Source organism: Anthonomus grandis, chromosome 12, assembly GCF_022605725.1.
Source record: "Anthonomus grandis grandis chromosome 12, icAntGran1.3, whole genome shotgun sequence".
Taxonomy (NCBI): Eukaryota; Metazoa; Arthropoda; class Insecta; order Coleoptera; family Curculionidae; genus Anthonomus; species Anthonomus grandis.
The window spans coordinates 22,733,814-22,757,747 of NC_065557.1; the positions used below are offsets into that span (position 1 = coordinate 22,733,814).

The window sequence follows — 23,934 nt, forward strand, 5'->3', positions numbered from 1 at the left end:
CTACCAAAGTCTTCTTAGTACTCCTTTTGACAACATTATTTATTTACCTTCTGTTGATCAAAAGGTAAATATATTTAACATGCTTATTATTAATTTATTTAATCTGCACGCACCTCTAATAACTGTTCTAATAACAAAAAAAAAAGAGCACCCTGGTTAACGCCTAATGTTAAATATGTAATGAAACTCCGTGATAAGGCATTGTCAAATTATAAAAGAAAAAAGTCGGATGCCTCCTGAGAATATTATCGGCAATTGAGAAATTATGCAACAACTGCTATTGCAAATAAAAAAAAGGTCTGCCTCCAGAATAGTTTTGTTAACAAAGACTTTTGAGACCAGAAAAAAATCAAAGACCAAGAAAACTTGGAGAATTTTGAGAGACCTAAATGTCGGTACAGGTGCTAATAAAGATATTCCTAAACAGCTTAGTAACGTAAAAATTATTAGTTCACCCGGTATAACACACGCGTTTCTTGGTAAATTATTAATATTTAAACTCGACCTATCTTACATTTCCTTACACTCTTACTACAACGTCCCTTCCATAAAACATGGCTCTTTTATCTTATTGATGCCTCGGGGCGACAGGAGTGAGCTATTTGATCGAGGTCATCCGCCAAAAACCTTAATACGGAACATGTGTGCGATACCGGAAAGCAGTAGTACTACAGCAATCATTTAATCGGTACCTAAATCTCATACGAGATAATACCGAAGTGCGTCACGTCTTTGTTGATTTAATGAAATCTGATTGGGGTGTTCCTTATATTAACATCCTTTACTTCATTTATTACTAGGGTAAGTCGAGTCATTTTTTCCTCTCACCCTAAATTGTGTCTATTCTTCTTTTGTTTCTATTTTATTCCGCTTATTACATAATCGCTAAGGGTGTGCATCAAAAATAGAAGGATCACCTTATTTCAGTGTGTCTGGAGCAGCGTCTCTATTTTTTCACAGTCTGGCCTTGATAACTTGATAAATAATTAAGATTGAAATAGCCTTGATTTAATTAATTAAACATATATTATAAACAGACCCGAAACAGATTTCTATAAGTACCATAAAAAACCTGGTGTTACTGATTTCGAGTTCCAGCTAGCAACTATTAATGACATACGCGCTGCATACTATTAATTTAATCCGAGGCTGTTGGAACAAATGGGATAGGCCTGTCGATGTTATTAAGATATTGCCCAAATATTTTTCTATGTATACCACATATTATTAATTATAGCATCGAATCAGTCACGTTTGCTGAGCCTTGGAAGCGATCATTTCTGCTTCCCCTGTCTAAGGTCGCTTGTCCGGAAAACTTGACTGTTCTACGGCCTGTCGAAGGTTTTTGAGAGGGTCTTGGAGGGACAAATAAATCTGCATGTACAGAAAAACAGTGTACTCCCATGACATACTGCGTTGGTCCTCCTGGACTATTCGAAGGCCTTCGACAGGATAAACCACGAGTTGGTGATGGCTATCTTGTCATATCTTGGTTTCACTAGCAGTGCCTATCGGCTTATTGGTAATTATCTGGCTTGTAGATGGCAGTCGGTCATGGTGAATGGTACCCAGTCCGAATACTTAAATATTGAACATAGTGTGTCACAGGGATCTATTATGGGTCCCCTATTCTTTTGTCTGTACACATCCCAACTAACTTCAAAGCTCAAATTTGTCACAGTACATCAGTATGCAGACGATACACAAATTTGTATTACATTCAAACCTGAAGACGTAGCTGAAGCAAATAACAAAATAAATACTGATCTCCAATTACTATTTAATACTTCTCTAAACCATTGTCTAAAATTAAATCCAAAAAAATGCCAAGACTTACTGTTCGGATCGAAAACTGTTAGAAAGAGATTCTCGTATCTCCTTAACTTGCAGATAAATAGCAAAATTTTATTATACCGTGATACCTACAAACATTTGGGTTTATTGATTGATTCCGATCTTAGATTCTGTGAGCACATAAATTATTGTATAAAAAAACCTTACTCTAACCTCAAACTTATTTACAGCCAAAGACTTTTCTCTTCTCTTTCTTTTTTTTTCTCGAAAAATCTCTCTTTAAATAACAAATTAAAAAGGATCCCTGCGACTCGCTGGTGCTTTCGCATTTTGATTTTTGGTGTTCGGTTTACGAGCCATGTTTGGTAGAGATAGAAAAAAGGCGGATACAATTAATTCAAAATTGTTGTCTTCGTTTAATTGGTAGAATAAGAAAATATGATAGAAAAGTAAATGCAAAACGGGAAGAGATAGGCTGGATGAATATGTGTGAAAAAAGGTTAATTCATAGTTTGTTCTGTATCACAAAATAATATTCAAGAAACTTCCTTTATATTTGTATCAAAATGTTTGATTTAGATATGACACACATAACTTAGATCTAAGGCACAAAAAAAATATTTCCCCACCTATACACCGGACTACTCTATTCGAACGCTCATTTTCTTATCAAATTTCTAAATATTATAACAAAGTTTCAGCCGAACTCAAAATTTTACGTGCGCCCTCTTTTAGAGAATAATTCAATCAATAATATAACTTACTTGCGTTTTTGTTGTATTTCTATTTGATTTACCACCAAATTCAAAGCCCGACAGCCGATTTTTAATGTATATACTATTGAACTGTATTTTTTTTAGACGAATTTTTGTATATTCATTTTGTATATATCATAAAGTGCTATATATAAATACATTACATAAACTTGCACCCAAAGGTTAAGATAGGAGGCTTACTTCAACTTCACCGTTTTTAAAAATTTGTAATAATTTTTTACAATAAAGTCTTTATTATTATTATTATTATTATTATTAATATTATTATTAATATTATTATTATCATATACTCTGGTCCGCAAAATTAAACGGACAACGAAAATTTGGTTCAAATTCAATCCTTAATAACTTTTTCAGTCGATTCTCATAATTTTTATCGAATTTTAGGCCGTTTTATTGCCATCATTTTTTTATATCGAAGCTACAAAGATTTTCAATGGATTTGTTATTATATAGGGGTTAATAAAGAGTGGAATTGCACTTAAACTTTTAAGCAGCCTATGGAAAAAAATCATAACCGAATCATGAAACTTTTTGATGCATTTTCAAGCCCCATCTTTTCTTATCAACTCGTCTTTTGATTCATTTCGATATCTGTATTCTTAAAGAATAAGGCTTAAAGGCAACAATGGAATAATGCTTTATAAGCAATAAAAATTAAAAAAGAATTGATAATGGCGGTATTAAAGATAACTCTCATTCTTTCGGGCATAGATTCAATTTAAGAATCGCATCTTGACGTATTTGTTGCCACTCATTTATCAGTGCTTCTTCTAACCCGGCCAGTTTGAAACTCGCCATAGTTTTGCCTAACTCTTCTTCCCATTATATTTCACAGCTGCTCAATAGGGTTGCGGTCTGGACTTGGGAACCAGCTTAATACATGAACTTCCACATCGATTATTGCGGTCGAGCATTGTCGTGCATCAAGATAAAATAGTCTCCTATAAATGGCTCATAACGCACCTGATGTTCTTCTAAGCACTCCCTAATGTATTTAATAACCCGCTTGAAGTGTACCAAGGTCTGTACAGACTTCTAATGAAATACCACCCACAGTCCCCACACCATCACCCTTTCACCACCAAATTGCACTCTAGGGAGAGATACAATTTTGAGAGTATAGTAGATTAGATTTAGTATTTTAGATTAGTATTAGATTAGTATTTAGAATAGGTTTAGAGAGTATAACAGATTAGTTTTGTTAAGATTTTTCGCAAAATTTGATTAATGAAAGTGAGTTTTTGGGCAAAAGTAAAAAGAAAGCGTCTGCAAGCTAAAGAACTGTGAAAAATGGCCGCATTTTACATGACATATCAGATCACAGAACACAAATATATAAATATAGTATATATATGTTATATTGGATCTTCCCATGCACGTGGGCGACCTTTCTCATGAGAACCGCTAAGTCAGCATCCTTGAATCGGATCACACCATATTATGGAATCTACAGTTCTCACGTAGTCAGCAGTTAGATTTAGTATAAATAGGTTTAAGTTTTATTGTAAAATATAGATTAATTACAGAATATTTATAGGCAGAAACTATGTCCGTTTAAATTTTAATATTTAATAAATAGTTTTTTTTTAAAAGTGGTTCTTGAGTTGTGCGAGATAACAATTTGGCGCAGTCGAGGTAGGATCTGTCAACGCTGTTAGAACAGGAGAATTTCCACTAGTAGCGGCGGATTCCATCCCTTAACAGAAGAACCTGCCAAGAGAAGTCTAACTGGGACGTCTTCAGGAGGAACAAAAGCATTTTAACCACCTGGCAGTCGAACGAGAACACGGCTCTCATGGAGTATTATTTTTTGTAAGTAAAGAATCGTCTCGTTTATATTATTTGTTTTTTCATTGATTTTAAACATTTTTATTATTATTATTTTTTTTTGTGTTTTGATAATTCGAAACTGTTCGATTTTTCAAAAATTATTGTCCTTGAACCTATTCCCTGAAATAAAATAAAATTTTTTAGATACTTAACTTTAACCAATTTTTCCTTAACGTACTCAAGTAATTGAATTGGTATATTTTCTTTTGCATTTTAAGTAAATTTAACAAAATGACCGAACAAGGTCAAGAACGTTTTCAAGATGCGAACATCAGTGTTGAGGTAGAGCCTTATAAGCTCTCTGAAATATTTTCGATTGTACCCGAGTTTGAGGGTGATCAAATTTTTTTAAGCAATTTTATTAATGCGTGCGATTGCGCATACGATATGGCAAACGCACAACAAAAAGTATTTTTAGTCATTCATATTAAAAATAAACTTAGAGGTAGGGCAGCGCAATTAATTAGTTCTACGCGAACCCCATGTCATATATTGAAATTAAACAACTCTTGAATTTACATTTTGGTGACTCAAGAGACTTGTCTTCGCTTATACAAGACCTGCAACGCCTGTAAAGCAACTACCGGGCGAATCGCCACTTACATTCTTTAACCGTTTACAAGTTTTGAACGCAAAAATGCATTTGTGCATCCAAAAATCACCTTTATTACCAACTAAAGAACAAAAATTAGCACAAACCACATTAATTGAGACTATGGCTCTAAATACCTTGTTAACGGGTCTGGAACACCGTCTAGGATAACTCATTCGAGCTAGCAACCCTTCTACACTTTTAGAAGCCCAATCCAGAATCCGTAGGGAGCTTCAGCTTTCATATTTTGAGAATCAGAAAATTTCGAAACCCGCTATGCAGAGGCCAACAACTCAACCAATGATGCCAAGGCAAACCCAATTGCCTAAATGTGGAATTTGTGGTCGTATTGGTCATATTACCAATCAATGTCGTTTTAACTCGCCTTCTTATGGTGACCCACAGGTATTTCAACGTCATAATCCTAACCCACCAAATTTCTGTCATCAACCACAATAAGGTGTAAATGGAAATAGTTTTTTGCAACAACAATGGAGAACCAACAATGGAAACCAGAACAGGAATTTTGGAAATGCTAATCCAAATCAGGTCCAAAATCATCCTTCCTTTAGTCAAAACAAACCCCAGTATTCCCAGCCGCAGCAGAGGACACACCATGTGCACTATGAACAACCCCAGGAGGAATACGACCCGAATTACTCTTTGCAACACGAGTCGGATCATCAATCCTATGCTGAAAATTCTGGCGATTACTATAATTATTCTCTTGATGTACCTATTCATACTAATGACTATCAGGATTTTCTCACGCTTCCAACTACCAGCCAACCCCCAGAAAGCAACACCCAGGACCCAGTAGCCGAACTTCAGTCGCAGATACAGACCCTAAATCTGGACAACATGGACCCAAACCTAAACTTTCCGGAACAACACTTCATTTAAAATCCTTACTAACTGTAAATTCTGAAAACCTTTACTATATTAACGATGCATCAAATAGATTTAAATTACTCATTGACACTGGTGCAGGCATTTCAATTTTTAAAGAAAAAGCGGCTCAAAATTTACCCAAAAGATTCCCTGAAAACCTTACTATCCAAGGTATTACGGATCAAAAATTAACAATTCAAGAATCTACCCTTGTTTCCTTTGGCTCTGGAGAGCCACATAAGGTGTATATTTACGACCTCGATATCGATTTTGATGGAATACTAGGATTAGACTTTCTTGAACGTTATGAATGCGTAATAGATTTAAATGCAAAACAGCTAATAACAAACTCTAAAATTATTCCCCTGCATAAAGTTGAAAACATAAAATCAAGTGCAGAAAATTCTCAGCAAAAGACAGCACCTGTAAATTTAATTTCAATTGAACCCCGGACAGAGAAAATTTTGAAACTCAAGTGTAACTTATCTAATACTGATGCCTTACTATACTCTGATGGAAAAGATAAAGTTAGGTTACCAAATGCAATGGTCAGAGCCAACGAATGTGGTGGATTTTTAACCACCATAGTTAATGCTAATGCCATACCAAAAACAGTTGATTTTTCAGAACTCAAAATAGAACCATTTAATGTTGACACAGACCAATGTAAAGAAAATATTTTAAACTTTAACTCAAAACCCAATAAAAAAAGCCTTGATCGTAAAGCCAAAATACGAGACCAACTTCGACTTGAACATATAAATGACGAAGAAAAGGAACTTGTTACTGATGTATGTCTAAACTTTTCTGACATATTTTACCTTAAAGGTGACCAACTAACGTTCACCAGCGAAATCAAACATAGTATCGATACCAATAATGCTCGACCTGTCTTCACAAAATCTTATCGCTACCCCCAGGTACATAAGCAAGAAGTTAAAAAGCAAATTGGTAAAATGCTCGACCAAAATATCATTCGCCCCTCGACGTCTCCTTGGTCTTCCCCCGTATGGGTCGTACCCAAAAAACTTGACGCCTCTGGAGAACAAAAATGGAGAGTAGTGATTGATTACCGCAAACTCAATGAGCTCAGCGTTGGAGACAGTATCCTCTTCCGAATATTTCCGATCGTCCCGACCAGTTAGGGAAATGTCAGTACTTCACTACGCTCGATGTCGCTTCAGGGTTTCATCAGATCGAGATAAATCCAGACGACATTCCCAAGACAGCTTTTTCTGTAGAAAATGGTCATTTTGAATTCGTCCGAATGCCATTTGGCCTGAAGAATGCTCCATCTACCTTCCAGCGAGTTATGGACAACATTCTTCTTGGTATCCAGAACGAACGCTGCTTGGTTTACATGGATGACATAATAATTTATTCGCCTACTATTCATGAGCACATCGCTAGACTTACTGAGGTTTTCAAACGTCTTCATAAGGGAAATTTAAAAATTCAGCCTGACAAGTGCGAATTTCTTAGGAAGGAAGTCGCTTATTTGGTACATCTCATCACCCAGGACGGCGTTAAACCCAATCCTGTTAAAATTGAGTGTATCCAGAAGTTTCCCATTCCTACCACCACCAAGGATGTCAAATCTTTCTTAGGTCTTGCGGTATATTACAGACGCTTTATTCCTAATTTCGCCAAAATTTCAAAACCTCTGACGACTCTTTTACAGAAAGACACTTCTTTTAATTTTGATTCTGAGTGTATAAATTCATTTAACGATCTTAAAAAGTCTCTTGTATCCGATCCAATTCTTATATATCCAAATTTTGAGGAAACGTTTGTTCTGACAACCGATGCTAGTGCCTTCGCTATTGGAGCTGTACTCTCACAAGGACCTGTAGGAAAGGACCTCCCAATAGCCTATGCATCAAGGACTCTCTGTAGTGCTGAGACGAGATACTCCACTATTGAAAGAGAACTCTTAGCCATCGTCTGGGCTGTGAAACATTTCCGCCCGTATCTCTACGGTCGTAAGTTTCTTCTAATTACTGATCATCGTCCTTTGACTTGGCTTTTCTCAATCAAGGATCCCGGCAGTAGATTAGCTCGTTGGCGCCTAAAACTAGAGGAGTACGACTATAAAATCGAATATAAGCCTGGTAAAATAAACAAAAATGCGGATGCTCTTTCAAGGGTAAAAATTAATCATGTCAAGGATTGTATAAATCTTAATCAAAAATTACTATCCTTGCCGCCAATGAAGACCAGCCCTCTACTAGTAAAGAAACACCTCCTTCCAATGAAAATGAACCCGATGATGACGATAAAGAAATGACCCAAGATTACAATAGATTCGTAAATTTATACAGTACTCAGTCGATTATTGTTTATTCAAAAATCGAAATTTCTAATTCACAACTTTTAGACAAATCACACAAAAACATCGTAAGTTTCTTTTGTCAAACTAAACTCGAAGATCTTCAATATAAAATAATGGACGATTTACTCGAAGAGAATATCGAACTTGAAACTCATAAAGTTAATATCCTGTCAAGCACAAGTGTAAAAAATCGAAAATATTTTATTTTTCTTTTGCCAGCTAATAAAGATTTAATTGCTCAACACCTTTTTTTTCTATGCTCTTTACACGTGCAGTAATGAATTTGACCTTACTCAAACTTATTGTGTTGAAAATAATCTTAACCTACCGGTTCTCGAATTATTTTCGTATATCTTTGCCGACAAAGATATTAAATTAAGAATATGTCAAGGCATCGTTTTAACACCAGATCAAGACCAAATCCCTATCATCTTATATCAACATCACACAGGGAAAAATAACCTACACCGTGGCATAAACGAAACAGTCAGGCGTATAAAAGAAAAATATACCTGGCCTGGTTTAACTCGCGATGTAGAAGTTTTTATAAAAAAATGTGATATTTGTCAAAAGGTAAAAATTTATAGAAAAAATCTTAGTACTCCCCTTGTAATCACTGAAACCCCAAAAACACCGTTTGAAAGAATAAACATAGATCTTTTTGAATATCCGATTAGAAATTATGCATTAACTATTAGGGACGAATTAACTAAATTCACGCAAGCCTACCCCCTACTAGATAAAAAGGCATCCTCTGTAGTTAATACACTATTATTATTTTTTCAACACTACGGTACCCCTTTGCGGATCGATGCTGACCAAGGGCGAGAATTTGACAACAGCCTTTTAAAAGATCTTTGTAAACTTTATGATATCAAACTAACGTTTTCCAGTATAAGCCACCCCCAGTCAAATGGCTCGCTTGAGAGATTTCACGCAACGCTGACTGAAATGATTAGAGTCCATAGCGCTGAATACCCTGATGAAAATCCTTTTAATGTTCTGCCGTATGCGGTAATCTGCTACAACAACACTAAAAATAAAACTCATGGGTTTACACCCTACGAGCTTATTTTTGGTCACACGTCCAGCAGACCACCGGAAACCTTATACAATCGAGAGCAGTTAATAACGAAATATGTCCGAGATTTAAATAATCGTATGGAATATTATTACAAACTCGCTCGCTCTCGAACTAACGATAAGAAAGAAAAAGCCAAAATTCGATTTGACCGCATTGTAAATAGAAATAAATCAGAATATCAAGTAGGACAAAAAGTTTATATCAAAGATTCGCAAATCACCACCAAAGCGCAAAACCTCTTTAATGGCCCCTTCGAAGTGTTAAAAGTTTATCAAAATTCTGCAAAATTGAAAAATTTAATCACTAATCAGACTTCTAAAGTCAATTTTGATCGTTTGAAGCCATACTATGACTAGAACAGTCCTATTTTATTTCAGATTTCTCTTGCTGATCCCAGCAGCGGTCACTCAATTCCTGCTTACGCCTGTAAATAACACTGTTGGCATATTTTTCCACGAAGAAGGAAAAGTAAGAGTGTCGAATAATAAATGGACCTTGCTTGTGTACAAAGATTTAGAGCCCATAAGGCAAGCCATTAATCATAATGATAAGTTACTTTCTATCCTCTCTGACCTAACGGCTGACTCTTCTCCCCGTATTACCGCTTTTAAAAGTATTGTTCAAACTCATTTTAGTCTTCTTTCAAGAATCGCTGACTCTGTTAATCTTAAATTGTCAGAAGTTACGGCTGGTACTAAAGACTATACCTATCGAATCAAACGCGGATTAATAAACGGAATAGGTAGTATCTTTAAATCAATAACCGGCAACTTAGATTCGTCTGACGGCGAATATTTTAATGAATGCATAGACAAACTATCGCACGATGAACGAGAACTTGAAACCCTGTTAAAAAACCAAATATCGGTAACGACGTCAGTTATTAAAAGTTTTAATTCAACCTTACAAAAAATTCAAATAGATGAATTAACATTCAATCACGATATTGAAGAAATAAAAACATCAATGATAGACATTTCAGATACATTGAAGTTTTATGAAAGCCTAGTAAAAACTTTAGAGCTTTGCGAGTTTTTAATGGAAAGTTATGTTTATTTGGAAAGTTATTTAAATGATCTTTTAAACTCCATAACGTTTGCTCGCCTAAAGATTTTACATAGCTCAATCATAAACCCAAGGGATTTGATCAATTCTCTACAAGAAGTCTCGCGATCTCTTTCGAAGAATAATTTACCGTTCCCCACCTACCTTCAATACGCTGCTCAGTATCTTGATGTAATAGAATTGCAAGCCTTTCAAACTGAAAACAAAATAGTATTTGTGCTTAACATTCCATTACTTGAACCTGAAACCTATACCCTATACCGAAACTTTCGTATCCCCATTTTGGATAATCGAACAGGTCTCTCTCATGTAATTCCAACAATAAATAAATACATTGCGCGTGATGACGATTCTCTACTGTACATTTTCCCTCCAAGCCTGGATAACTGCAAACTGGTTCAAATCAATAGCTACATTTGTTCCAACCTCCTAAAATATCCCATAGATAGCGATGCAATATGTGAGGCACAGCTACTGAGGCAGAGTACCCAGTTACCGATCACTTGTCAAACTTCCATTCTCCAGACGTCAGACTATCATGTGCAAGAGTTGGACCAAAACTACTGGCTAATAACCGTCTCAGGACCCCTACCAGTAACCATCCAGTGTGGAAAAACAGAAGTTGCGACGAAAATCATCCGAGGGAACACCCTTCTCAGACTCCAACCAGAATGCAACTCCTTTATTGGCAGTACCAGGGTTCACTCTAAGTACCCAATGGAAGTCTACAAAAATGTTACCTATAAAAGTCATCCTGTCTTGATACCATACGACTGTTGCAAAAGCTTCCCAACCAAGTTCCATGTTCCCGAACTGAAGCCCCTTAAGCTCAGCAACCTCAACGCTGACGACCTGAATGTGGCTCAACATAAGCTAAATCAGTACACCGAGCAACTGGAGAGGCTAATCGAAGAGCCCTTTATAACCAAGCATGTCCACTGGTTTACTATCGTGACAATAATTTTGGTAGTAACCCTCATCGTTTTGTACATATTCTGCAAGTGTCGACGTCGCACGCCCCTTAGACTAAGCCTTCCTGCAGCCGATGACTCACCACCACGACCAAGACCTGGAACCGATCTACTAAAAAGACTGGTCCCCAAGAGACGAACCAGCATCCATCCAGAAGACCCGATCCAGGAAGAAACCATCCAGTTAAGCTCAATTTAAAAGTTGTTGCATAGCATCAACTTTTTTATTTGATGGGGAGCTGTTATATTGGATCTTCCCATGCACGTGGGCGATCTTTCTCATTGGAACCGCTAAGTCAGCATCCTTGAATCGGATCACACCATATTATGGAATCTACAGTTCTCACGTAGTCAGCAGTTAGATTTAGTATAAATAGGTTTAAGTTCTTTGTAAAATATAGATTAATTACAGAATATTTATAGGCAGAAACTATGTCCGTTTAAATTTTAATATTTAATAAATAGATTTTTTTTAAAAAGTGGTTCTTGAGTTGTGCGAGATAACATATATATAATATAATAATATATATACTATAATATAACAAATATATAATTATAGTAGTTCCGAGGATGTAATTTCGCTCTCTTATCGCCATCTATATGTCGAAGAGTAGAAACTTTTTCAGTGTTTCATAAATCGCCCAAGCTTTTAATGCCCCGCGTATATTGACGAATTGACGAAACAGTGGGCTGCCAAGGCAGTTGTGCATATAGGTCTCCTGATGGACCCTTCATGCCCCACCGGGGGTTACCAGAGCCCAACGGCCTTCTGGTCTTAATGCTCTCTAGTCTGAAGGACTTAAAGTCGCTCGGTACACTGAAAGTGTTACCCAAGTATTTGAACCTGGCGCGCGTGAGTGCTGGGCACTCCCCAACTACATGGTCAACGGTTTCATCCTCCTCACAGCACCATCGGCATTCCGGGTTGTCCGCAATACCGATAGTATGGAGATGGCTTCTTAAGTGCCAGTGACCGGTTAAAAGACCTGTCACTAGCCGAATTTCGCGTCTTTTTAGGCGTAGTAGATTTTTGGTGAGACAGGCAGAGGGCCCACCTATGTGCGCTTTGGCCTGTCTCATACCAGGGGACTCTGTCCATCTTCGGTGGGTCCACTTGTCCAGCAGACCCTTCATTGACGCGACCGCAACGCATTTGGCGATCCCAACTATGGGTTCCGGCCCCATCGGCACATTCGCGGATCCGGGTCTGGCGAGAGAGTCCGCTTCCTCATTACCTACATGGCCTGCGTGGCCAGGTATCCAGACGAGCTGGACCCTGCATCCAACCTGTACCAGTTTTTTCAGGACTTTTATGTACTCTAGTACAAGCTTGGAGCTTACCTTTGCGGCCGTGATAGCCTTAATGGCAGCTCTGCTGTCCGAGCATATTGATACAACTGTATTGCGGTGTCCGCTGCTTAGGATTTTCTGTCCGCATTTTAATACAGCGAATACTTTGGCCTGGAAGACAGTGGACCCCCAGCGAGTATGCCCTACTGGTATGTGGGATCCCACCAATAAGCCCTGATCCAGCTCTGTTATTTATTCTGGAGCCATCTGTGTACCAGATGGTTCCCCTATTTAGCAATGCAGGTCTGTTGGAATGCTGCCACTCCTCTTTGCTTGCAATGTGCGTCACGAATCCCTTGCAGTCCACAGTCACTGGAGCCATGCAGTCACTGCCCATCAGAAGGAGAGGACATTCCTGTATGGCCCGTGACTAAATTTTTGCGTGACCGGTCTCGCCAACACGTAGTTCGCCGAGGACGTATAGCCTGTACGCAGTCCTCATTGCCTCGAATTGCACAACGAGGTCCAGAGGCGGAAGGCTCAGCAGAGTCTCAAGCGCTTTAGTTGGTGCCGTCCGCATGGAACCCGTTATGCTGAGACATGCAAGACGTTGGACTCTGTCCAGTTGAGCACGAATTTTCGCTTTCTCCGTACGTGGCCACCAAACGATAGCCCCGTATGTGAGAAGAGGTCTCACAATGCGCGAGTAGATCCAGTGGAGGATCTTAGGAGACAGACCCCAGGTATTGCCAAAAGCCCGCTTGCAGGCCCATAGCGCGCAGGTGGCCTTCTTTATTCTGGTGTCTGCATGATCGTGCCAGGAGAGTTTGGGATCCAACTTGATTCCCAGAAATCGAACTGTCCTGGAGTAATGCAGCTGCACACCACCTAGAGATATAACAGGGGGCGTGCCAAAGTTACGTCTTCTCGTGAATAGTAGGAGCTCTGCTTTTTTGGGGTTAATCCTGAGACTCCCCGAGAGGCACCATATGTCCACCATACGCAGGGCTCTCATCATAGGGCCCTGCATTGAGACGGCGTCTTTCCCTGGGCAAAGGATTAACAGATCATCAGCGTAGGCCTGTGTGTATAGGCCAGCATTGTTTAAAAGATTTATCAGGCTGTCGACCACAAGGCACCACAAGGTAGGGGACAATACTCCTCCCTGCGGGCAGCTCCTAGCCGCCAACGTTTCGACAATCTTGTTGTTGAGCTGGGCAGATACATGACGTTTCAAGAGCATGGCCTCTATCCAGCTAACCAAACAGGGTTCTGAGCCGCGGCTCTCGAGTGCTTGGCAGATTATTGCAAAAGGGGTGTCGAACGCTCCTTCAATGTCTAGAAACGTACCCAGACAGGCCTTGCCACTACCCAGAGGACCCTCCACCTTCCTAACGAGGTGGTGTAGGGCCAGGTCCGTGGATTTGCCCGCCTGATAGGCGTATTGGTCCACATGCAGTGGTTTGTTGACCAGGATGCTTTCCTTAAGATATTGATCAATCAGCCTCTCCATCGCCTTCAGCATAAAGCTGGTAAAGCTGATAGGTCGGTACGATTTGGGATCTGTAAAATCGCTTTTTCCGGGTTTCGGAATGAAGACGACTTTCACTTGACGCCATAACTTTGGGACGTATCCCTGAGCAAGGGTCGACCTGAATAGTCTGACTATGTGTGGGGTTAGTACTTCTGGTGTGAATCTAATAGATTAACTTTTAATATTTCTAAAACTAATATTTTAACTTTTAAATGTAACCTTGGAACTGTCACTTTGCAAAATGAAACAATAAGTCCTGTTGAAACATGCAAATTTTTGGGCCTGACGATTGATAAGCAATTAAAATTTGAAACTCTGGGACTTGATGTGGCCAAAATTGCCTACCGTGCTCTTATTGAGTCTTATCTGAGATACGGTATTGTGTTTTGGGGTGTGTGCTCTCATTATTTGTTCAGCTCTCTATTTATTTTGCAAAAAAGAGCCATACGCTACATGTGTGCAGCTCGTTTTCGTAGCCCCTGTAGGCCATTATTTTTAAAACACTCTGTCCTGACATTTCCATGCCTTTTTATTTTAGAGACTGTTTGTCTTATCCACAAAAAATATCAGCATCAGCTTGGCCCCCCCTCCTCGGATTACAATCTCCGAACAACCTTCTCTTTACCTCTGCCTATCCCAAAAAGTGAGCAGATTAAGTCCTCTTTTGTGTACGGGGGCAGATGGCTTTTTAACCACCTACCCCTTTATATAAGGCTAATAAATTGTGAAAAACGTTTTAGGAAAAATATAAAGAAACTCTTGCTTGCTAAAGCATTTTATTCTGTAGACGAGTTTTTAAATACAATTTTTTGACAGTGAAGAGTTTTGTGCAGCGTAATGTGAATTCCTACTACCCTTTCTTTGGGTGTGGTTCTATATTCTATGTATGTAAGAATTGTTAAAATTTTTATATTTTTGTAAAAGATTATGTTGTCAACTATCTTTAAGATTTTATATAATGCTTTGTTAACAACAGATGATGTTACGTAACAATAAAGCTATTTTTGACTTTGACTTTGACTTTGACTAACCCGTTTTGCAAAAGGCATGGATATAGTCCATCCGTGCCCCGCGTATATATGACTGCGCGAATATGGAGCCAAGCCAGACGACTGGCATGGCGGGATACGTCTTGTCAATGCATCTGATAGCTCGCATCAAAAACCTCATTGGCGCGTCACTCCACACGGTAGGTCCCATTTGTAAAAATAAATAAACACAAACTGACTACGAGCCGCGGTCAATTTTTTTAGGAAAGTCACCTTATAAATTCGCTTGGTAAAATGGTCTGTTTACTGATCATAATAAAAGGGTATGTTGTGATTTTTTTGAAAAGGCATTAAATTTTTATCAAAAATAGCGTTTTGGTTTTTAGATCTGAGCTACGCGTCTCCGTGCAATGAAATTTAATTTTCCTAGACACATTTACCTGGTGAAGTGCTAGAAGAAGGAGTGCTATTAAATGGCACGAGAGATCTCCCGATTTGCCTCCCATTGATTTCTTTTTGTAGGAGTATCTAAAATCGAAAACTTATGCCACCCAGCCCGAATCCACGAAAAAATGATCCTTAATTCTTTTGTCAAAAGTATTTATAATTTTGGTTTAGCACTATAGAATTTAATGAACTTGATCTCAAGAAACAAATTGGCAGTAAAAGTAAATAATCGCTGCCACACATTGATTACCTTAGCCTCTGTTCGAGGGCGCTATTTGAAAAACTCCTTATTCTAGCGGGAGTTTAGGACAACAACCAGCATTTGCTTTTTTAAAAAACAAATTTATTGAGAACAGGGACTAACTAACTTACAACTAACTTGATTGATAGATAATGACTACATCGATTACTATAATAATTATTGTTGCTCTTGTCTATTACATTATATTTATAGGTTCTAAAAATGATGACAATACAAACTAAGCTATTTCTAAATAAAGTAAATAAAATTTCTTTTATATATAAATAAATTCTTTTTAAATAAGTATTGGTCGGCATAAGGTGGTGGGTTGGTACCCGTAACTCCTCCCTCCTAAGAAATGAGCCCAGGGGTGAATTATATGACAATATGGCTCGGATTCTGTAGGGCTTCTTCGTCGTCACTGGTCGTGGTGGTGGTTTGGTTGGGATGTTTTCTTTTGGTCTGGATTAATTTTCTTGTCTTTCTTAGCAACAGAAAGGCGGCTACAGTGGTCATTAGGATATACAGGATGATAATCCATAGGCTAACATTTGTTATATGGACAGGTCCTTGGCTGGTTCCTTCCATTTTCTTGGCTTGGATGTCCATCATGGTTTGAATGTTCTTAAGTTCATCGAAGTTTAAGCTATTGAGGTCAAAGGGCTGTAAATCAATAGCATTAGGGCGAACATTTAAGTCTAAGGTGAGCTTGGGTAATTCAATGTTGTGAAAATGGGTGTTTGTATCGTGGAAACTTTTAATCTGGAAGTCCTGAATTTGTATAGTGCAGCTAGGGTTTAACTCAAGGACAAGGGTACCTTGGATTGGGATATTTTCTTTATTGTGGCCACATTGTTGGACAGCTACGGTTTTTTGGGGTAAAACAATTATGCATTTTTCTTGTTCCAGCTTCTGGATTTTCAAAGACTTGACCTCGGTTTGAATGGCTCGACAATTTAAGGGATGTTTTGAATACAACATTATTTGTACTTCACATGGCGGATCCTCGGATACGCTCAAAGGCCTGTTTTCTTTGCAGAGGTAGATTTCTGTAGCAACCTCTTGACATTTGGCATTGAACAGTACATGTGAGTATTCATTTAGGATAAGGTATTGACTTTGAGGGATAATTATTTGGTAAATGGAATTTAAGGGTACGGGCAAAGGGTAGAGGTGATATAGTACATAATTTTCAAGTTCAACTATAGGTACCTCTATTATAAAGAATATTTTGTTTTCCTTTGTATAACCCTTAATTTCGACAATTTTTTCGAATAGTAAAATGTTCTCTAAAGTTGCCGCAAATGGTAACTTAGTTTTACTTAAGTTAGGGCCAATTAATTTTATTTCATTTAGAAGTTCTCTTGGGTCGATTATTGAGCTGTGAAATATATTTAATTTCGATAATGTAGTCGCTATTTCGATGTTATCCAAGATATAGTATATATTTTGAAACGCATTTATCACTTGAGAGACAAGTATTTCACTTAAAAAGAAAGAGTAGGTATTTGTATTATTCAAATTTATTTGTTTAACTACCAATTCTAGATTTTTTTTTATACGATTTTCTGAAATACGTTGATTATGTGACAAATTTTTGCTTATGCTTTCGAAATGTTCGACAGATTTTTTAGATACAGTTATTTGTTCTTTTATAAACGTTTTTTGCGAATTTTGGTTATTGGAGATTTCCACAATAGCCTTGTCATATTTTTCAGCATCTTCTTGTGCGAGATTACTGGTTATGGATTTTATAACGGAACCTAAACCGTTAATAAGTTTACGTTTGTTTCGGTTGTTAAATAAAGGATTTAGTTGTTCAATTTGTAAGTTTACCTTAGCACTTAACGAATTGACAAGATTATAGGAGTTTAAAAAGGAGTTATTATCAAAGAATTTATGAATTGATTCTTTTAGTTTTATAAAAGTCTGTTCTATGTATTTTGTATTTGGTTTCTTGGATTATGTCACTTACGTCAAAAATTTGTACAAAAGACCAAGAGTCTGCTGTGTTTTGGGCATTGCCGAGTTTAAGTGGTAGTAGTCCAGGGTTCTAGTTGAGGTTATGAAATTGGGGAAGGGCTAGTTCTCTTCCAACGAGGGTGAGGATTCTGTAACAACAGGGAATTTTCTTAATTCTTTAACGTGAATTGTTGTTACCTTTTTAGATTGTTTATTTTTTACTTTAACTTTATTATGTTGTAATAGTTGTAGTATTTCGTAGGGGCCTTTAAACTTATTGTCTTTTTCGTTTCTAGCATTGTTAACTATATAAACAGTTTGACCTATTTTAAATTGTGTTTGTTCTGGTCTGGCAGTGTTATGCTTTTCTACGATTTTTCTTTTTGTTTGATCGATTTTTTCTGTCACTTTTTGGTAAATATGTTTGACTTTTTCCTTGTGATTGTTAACGTAATCATTATAGAATGTTGGTTCTATAATATCGCAGCGATCTCTACAATTAATATGTCCAAGGGTTAGTTCGAAGGGAGTAAACTTTGTTGTTGAGTGTATAGAATTATTATAAGCAATTATTGCGTAATTCATTAAAGAAGATACATTATCTGATTTATGTTTGTGTCTAAGAATTCGCGGGTGTTCAATTAGAGTCGAGTGGAATCTTTCAACAGGTTAATTAGATTCATGATGAAGTGGTGTAGTAAAATGTATTTTGATTTTGTGCGCTTTTAGTAATTCTTGTACAGTTTCATTCTTAAATTCGGAACCATTGTCCATTATAATCTTTTGGGGGATGCCATAAAATGAAAAGTATTTTATTAGGGCATTAGATATTTCGATAGCAGTTTTTCCAAAAATTGGAATTGTTTGTCCTAATTTTATGAAGGGGTCAATTAATGTTAGGAAGTCTTGATTGTCGAATTTAAATACGTTAATGTGAATTAACTCAAAAGGTTTGCCGACTGTTTCGGTTAGAACTAGAGGAACATAAGGTTTTGTTCCGGAATATTTAGTGAGTTGAGATGTTTCGCAATCATTAATATAGTTTGTAACATCTATTTTCATGGAGGGCCAATAGTAATTTCTTTTAAGGTGTTCTAGAGTTTCGTTAATTCCTCTATGATTACATTTGCCTTCATGTTGGTATTTTATTACTAATATTTTATGGTCGTATTCTTGTATGTTAGTGACTATTTTTTTACACTTAATTAGTTTCAGTCCAGAGCTATAGAATTTTTTTAAATACACTCTGTTAAAATCTAAATAAAGTCAGTCGTCATAAAAATATAGATAAAAGGTTTTATTTCCGGTGGTGTAGGTCTTTAGTAAATCAAATATTAGTTGGTCGTTTGACTTAGGCATTTTTACTAAAAGAAGTTTTAGATGTTCGAACTTATCGTGTATAACATCAAGTCTATTTATGTCTAGAGATAATCATTTGGTGTGGTTTGTTATTTATCATATATCTAGTATTTTAATTCCTTCGCTAAGATTATCAGGGTCACTGCATGAATGCGGTGTTGCCAAAGTTGGGGTATTGTCTATGACTTCTAAATTCGTGTTATTGTTAGCTGGTCTTATTAAAATATCTTGCAATATTTTAATTTTTGGAGACTTTTGTTGTTCGTTTTCATTAAGGTTTATGGTCGGGTTGGGGTTATAGTTGGTGCTTGTCGATGGTTGCGGGTTAAAGTATTACGATTCAGGTAGATAAGGGCGGGAATAAATTGTATCTTGATTTTCGAGGGGATTTTCAGCCATATTACGCAAAAAATCAAAAATGTCGTTGTTGATTTCGCCTGGATTGTTAATGATGCTTTCGTTTTCTAAAGCGTTTATTTGAATTCTGGAAAGGGCATCGGCATTGGTGTTTTGAGTACCTTTTTTATAGATTTTTTCGTAATCAAACTCTTCAAGCTTGAGGCGTCATCTTATAAGTTTACTATTTGGTTCTTTTAAACTAAAAAGCCAAACAAGAGGATCGCTATAAATTTTAAATTTCTTTCCATAGAGATAAGGGCGGAAGTATTTACATGCCCAAACTATTGCTAAAAGTTCTTTCTCAATAGTAGAATATCTGGATTCACTATCATTAAGTGTGCGGCTGGCATAAGCTATAGGTTTGTCATTTGGGACGTTGCCTTGTGAAAGAACGGCTCCTATTGCAAAATTACTTGCATCGGTGGTAAGGATGAATGCTTTTTCGAAATCGGGGTACTGAAGGATAGGGGCATTAATTAGCAGTTGTTTACAATGCTCGAAAGATCGAATAAATTCAGGAGAATGAACTACTTTTGAATCTTTTTTTAAGCAAGCTGTCATGGGTTTAGCTATTTTTGCAAAGTCTTTGATAAAACGTCTGTAATAGCCTAGAAGACCCAAAAAGGTTTTAATTTCTTTTGGGTTTTTTTTTTTGGAAATTTCTGGATAGCACATATTTTATCTGGATTTGATTTGACTCCATTGGATGTAACGACATGTCCGAGATATTGGACTTCTTTCCTGAGAAACTCGCATTTGTCCATTTGAACTTTAAAATTCGATTCACGAAGTCGTGAAAAAACTTGTTTTAGACGAGAAAGATGTTCTTCAAGGGATGTGCTAAATATTATTATATCATCGAGATAAACTACGCAGATTTCGTTTTGGAGGCCACGTAGGATGTTATCCATCACTTTCTGAAAGGTGGAGGGTGCGTTTCTAAGACCGAATGTCATTCGAAAAAACTCAAAATGTCCAGACTCAGTAAAAAAAGCGGTTTTAGAAATATCATGTGGATCCATCTCGATTTGGTGGAAACCATTGGCGAGATCTAAAGTGGAAAAATACTGACTTCGACCAAGTTTGTCCAGAATATCGGCAATATTGGGAAAGATGTATTTATCTCCTACAGTGCGCTCGTTTAATCGCCTGAAATCTATAACGACTCTCCATTTGCGTTTGCCAAAAGAATCAAGCTTTTTTGGAACGATCCATATCGAACTGGACCAGGGAGAAACTGAATTTCGAATAATTCCTTGATCTAGCATTTTAGAAACTTGTTCCTTGACTTCTTTTTTGTGAATATCGGGGTAGCGGTAAGTTTTAGTGAAAACGGGGCTTTCGTCTGTTAAGGTTATTTTGTGTTGAATTCGGTTTGTAAAAGTTAATGGGATTTTGTCACAATAAAAAATGTCTCTAAAATTAAAGCATACTTTTCTGAGATTTTCTTTTTCTTCTTTATTACAGTGTTGTAAGCGTAAATTTTTCAGATTTTCTTTTAATAAATTGTCATGTTCGATTGTAAGATTTTGTTCACTTTCCATTTTTTGACAAAAATGTATGTCTAAAGAATTTATTGGTTCAACGTTAAATGATTTATTTATGTTGATTTCGACGGGGATCTCGTTAGAATTAGTGACCATAGTATAAGCGTAAAAGTTAGAAATGTTTACTAATGCTTTTGGAATTTCTACTCCATTTTCGAAATTTATGTAATCAAAAATTCCTAAACCAGATTCAATAGTCACAGGTAGTTTAATAACTTCTTGCGATCTTGGTGAAATTATTATAGAAAAGTTTTGAAAAAAATTGTTGGAATTATTATTGGTTATTTCTTTTGAATTTTCGAAAATTATTGAAAGGTCAGAGTTTTGTGTAGAAAGTTTCCTATTTTTTTAGGTCAATTTTAGCATTTAGTTGTTTTAAAAGATCAGTACCGATCAATCCATAATATTTTTGAGAGAAGCTAAATAAATAAAATTTGTGTGAGCCACGGGTGTTAAATAATTTAAAAATAGGGATGTTAGCAACTTCATCGTGAAAGAAATTGGCGTGTGCTGTCTGTATATTAAATATCTCATTTGAAATGTGATTCCTGAAACAATTGTATGCTAGTTGCGGACTCATCAAACTTCTCGAGCTTCCAGTGTCAATTAAAAAATATGCTTGTATTTCTGGGATGTAAACGTACGGTAAATCTGATCTGATATCCTTAAGGTATATTATGTTACGGGTTCGTTGTTTGTGGTTTCGTGAAAATTTTGCTGTTCAGATTTATTGTAGGATTCATCGAAACTATGAGGTAGATGACTTTGATGGTGTGATAAACTATCATGAGGTTCATCGTATTGAATTTCTGGGAATGCACCTTGTGCATGTGGCGACAAAATCTCACTGTCATAATCAGAATAATTATTGTAATCTAAATTAATATAGGGGTCATTGAAATAATTATCAGGATTGTAGTAATTATTTTCTGAATAATCGGGGTAAGCGGATCCCAAATTATTATGGATAATAGTTTTGCCAGAACTTGTATCCATAGGCTCAGGTTGATTTCTTCGAATAATAGAGCTTGCTCGGGGATTAAAATTATTTGATCTACTTGGGGGGTAGAAAGGGTTGTCTAAAAGTAGAGCTGTTACTACTTCTAAAAAGGTAAGGTTGTGAAATAGAGTCAGTACGAGATCTATTTTGGAAGTTATTGCCTAGATAAACGGGGCCTTGAGGAAAATTTGAACGATTTAAATTTTGGGGAATTGATCCAATATCTTGTGGTACATTAGAGCTGAAAATATTTTGAGGTAATGGGGTCGGTTGAGGAGCATTTCTATATGGAAAATTAGAGGTTGGAATATTCGTATTTGGTCGTTGTTGGGGTTGATGCCTGGAAGAATGTGGGAAATTTCGAGGTGGTAAGGGTGGTAAAGTAAGCGGTCTTGAATAGTTTTGTTGAAAATTCTTGCCTTGAGAAAAATAAAGAAAGTTCTCTTCTTCTACGACTAAAGAAATTGCTTTTTCCAAAGTGTCAGGGTTTCTTAGCCTAACAACAAGTTGGATTTGGTAAGGTAATCCATTTAAAAATGTTTTAAGGGCAAAATCTTCGTAGTGTGCTAACTTAATTCTACGTTCATTTTCATCTGCAACGGAAGTATTTCATGCTCAGACATAAAAGAAATTCAAAAATCTAGTAAAATTTACAATTATTAACTGTAAAAATTGTAAAAATAAAGGTTATAAAAAGGGAAAGCGTCTTTTTATAAAGAAATAAAAATAAATGGTAAAAACTTCAATTAAAATTGCACTCAAATAAAATAAAATACTCCTTGGTAAATATTAAAATGTACCAACATACTCGAAAATAAATGCAAAAATATATCACCAAAAGGATTTAAAAATAATAGTAAGGAAAAATGTTAACTTACAGTAAGGTTCTTGCCAAAATTTCCATTTGTCTCTTAGCTTAATTTCCTAAAGAAATCGATTTTTGTATTCCCAGGACCTAAACTATAGCTGTTCTCAATCCGGTGCTGAACGGGTGGTTGCTTCAATTGGATCGCTGCAGGTACTTCCGACGATTTTTGCTCTTTGAAGGTTTCTGCAGGTCTTCTTTCAGCTTCCAGGGATTGTGGCGGTCTTCAAACCGTAGAAACGGACCCAAATATGGCGATTTTTGTCCAATATTGGAAAGACCGAACTACCGACTGTGCCAGTTATAGGACAACAACCAGCATTTGCTTCTTTAAAAAACAAATTTATTGAGAACAGGCACTAACTAACTTACAACTAACTTGATTGATAGATAATGACTACATCAATTACTATAATAATTATTATTGCTCTTGTCTATTACATTATATTTATAGATTCTAAAAATGATGACAATACAAACTAAGCTATTTCTAAATAAAGTATGCAGGGTCGGCATAAGGTGGCGGGTTGGTACCCGTAACTCGGGGACCGTGGACGTCAAATCACATTATTAAAGGGCTCGGGCTCTAAATCGTAATAAATGCTGACGCGTGATAACATCTGAAAATTCTGTGTTTCTCTCCTTATTAATCAGGCTTATTAACAAGTTCCAAAAAATAAACATTTGGTCAATTATATTTTCCTCATATTTATCAGCATCAAAATACGATTTAACCATATTTGTCGCATCATAGCAGGAAAAAAAATTTATTAATTTGAAACTGAAATAGCTATTAATCCCAGATGATAACTACATACATATATTTATTTATTTTTTAAATATTTCTTTGAAGGTGATACGTATTTGATTCGTAAACAAATCATTAAAATCATGTTATTTTACTGATATATTATATTTAACTAATGTATATGTATATATATTTACCTATATGTTATTATTTCT

General features: G+C 36.5%; 1 protein-coding gene across 1 annotated transcript in view; it reads left to right on the forward strand.

Annotated features, from left to right (window-relative positions):
- Positions 1–715: 715 nt before the first annotated feature.
- LOC126743328 (putative gustatory receptor 28b) overlaps positions 716–23,934 on the forward strand; it is a 40,128-nt gene continuing 16,909 nt past the window's right edge. Inside the window, exon 1 of the mRNA XM_050450364.1 lies at positions 716–801. The gene's annotated coding sequence lies outside the window, so the exon portion shown is untranslated. The remainder of the gene's footprint in view (positions 802–23,934) is intronic.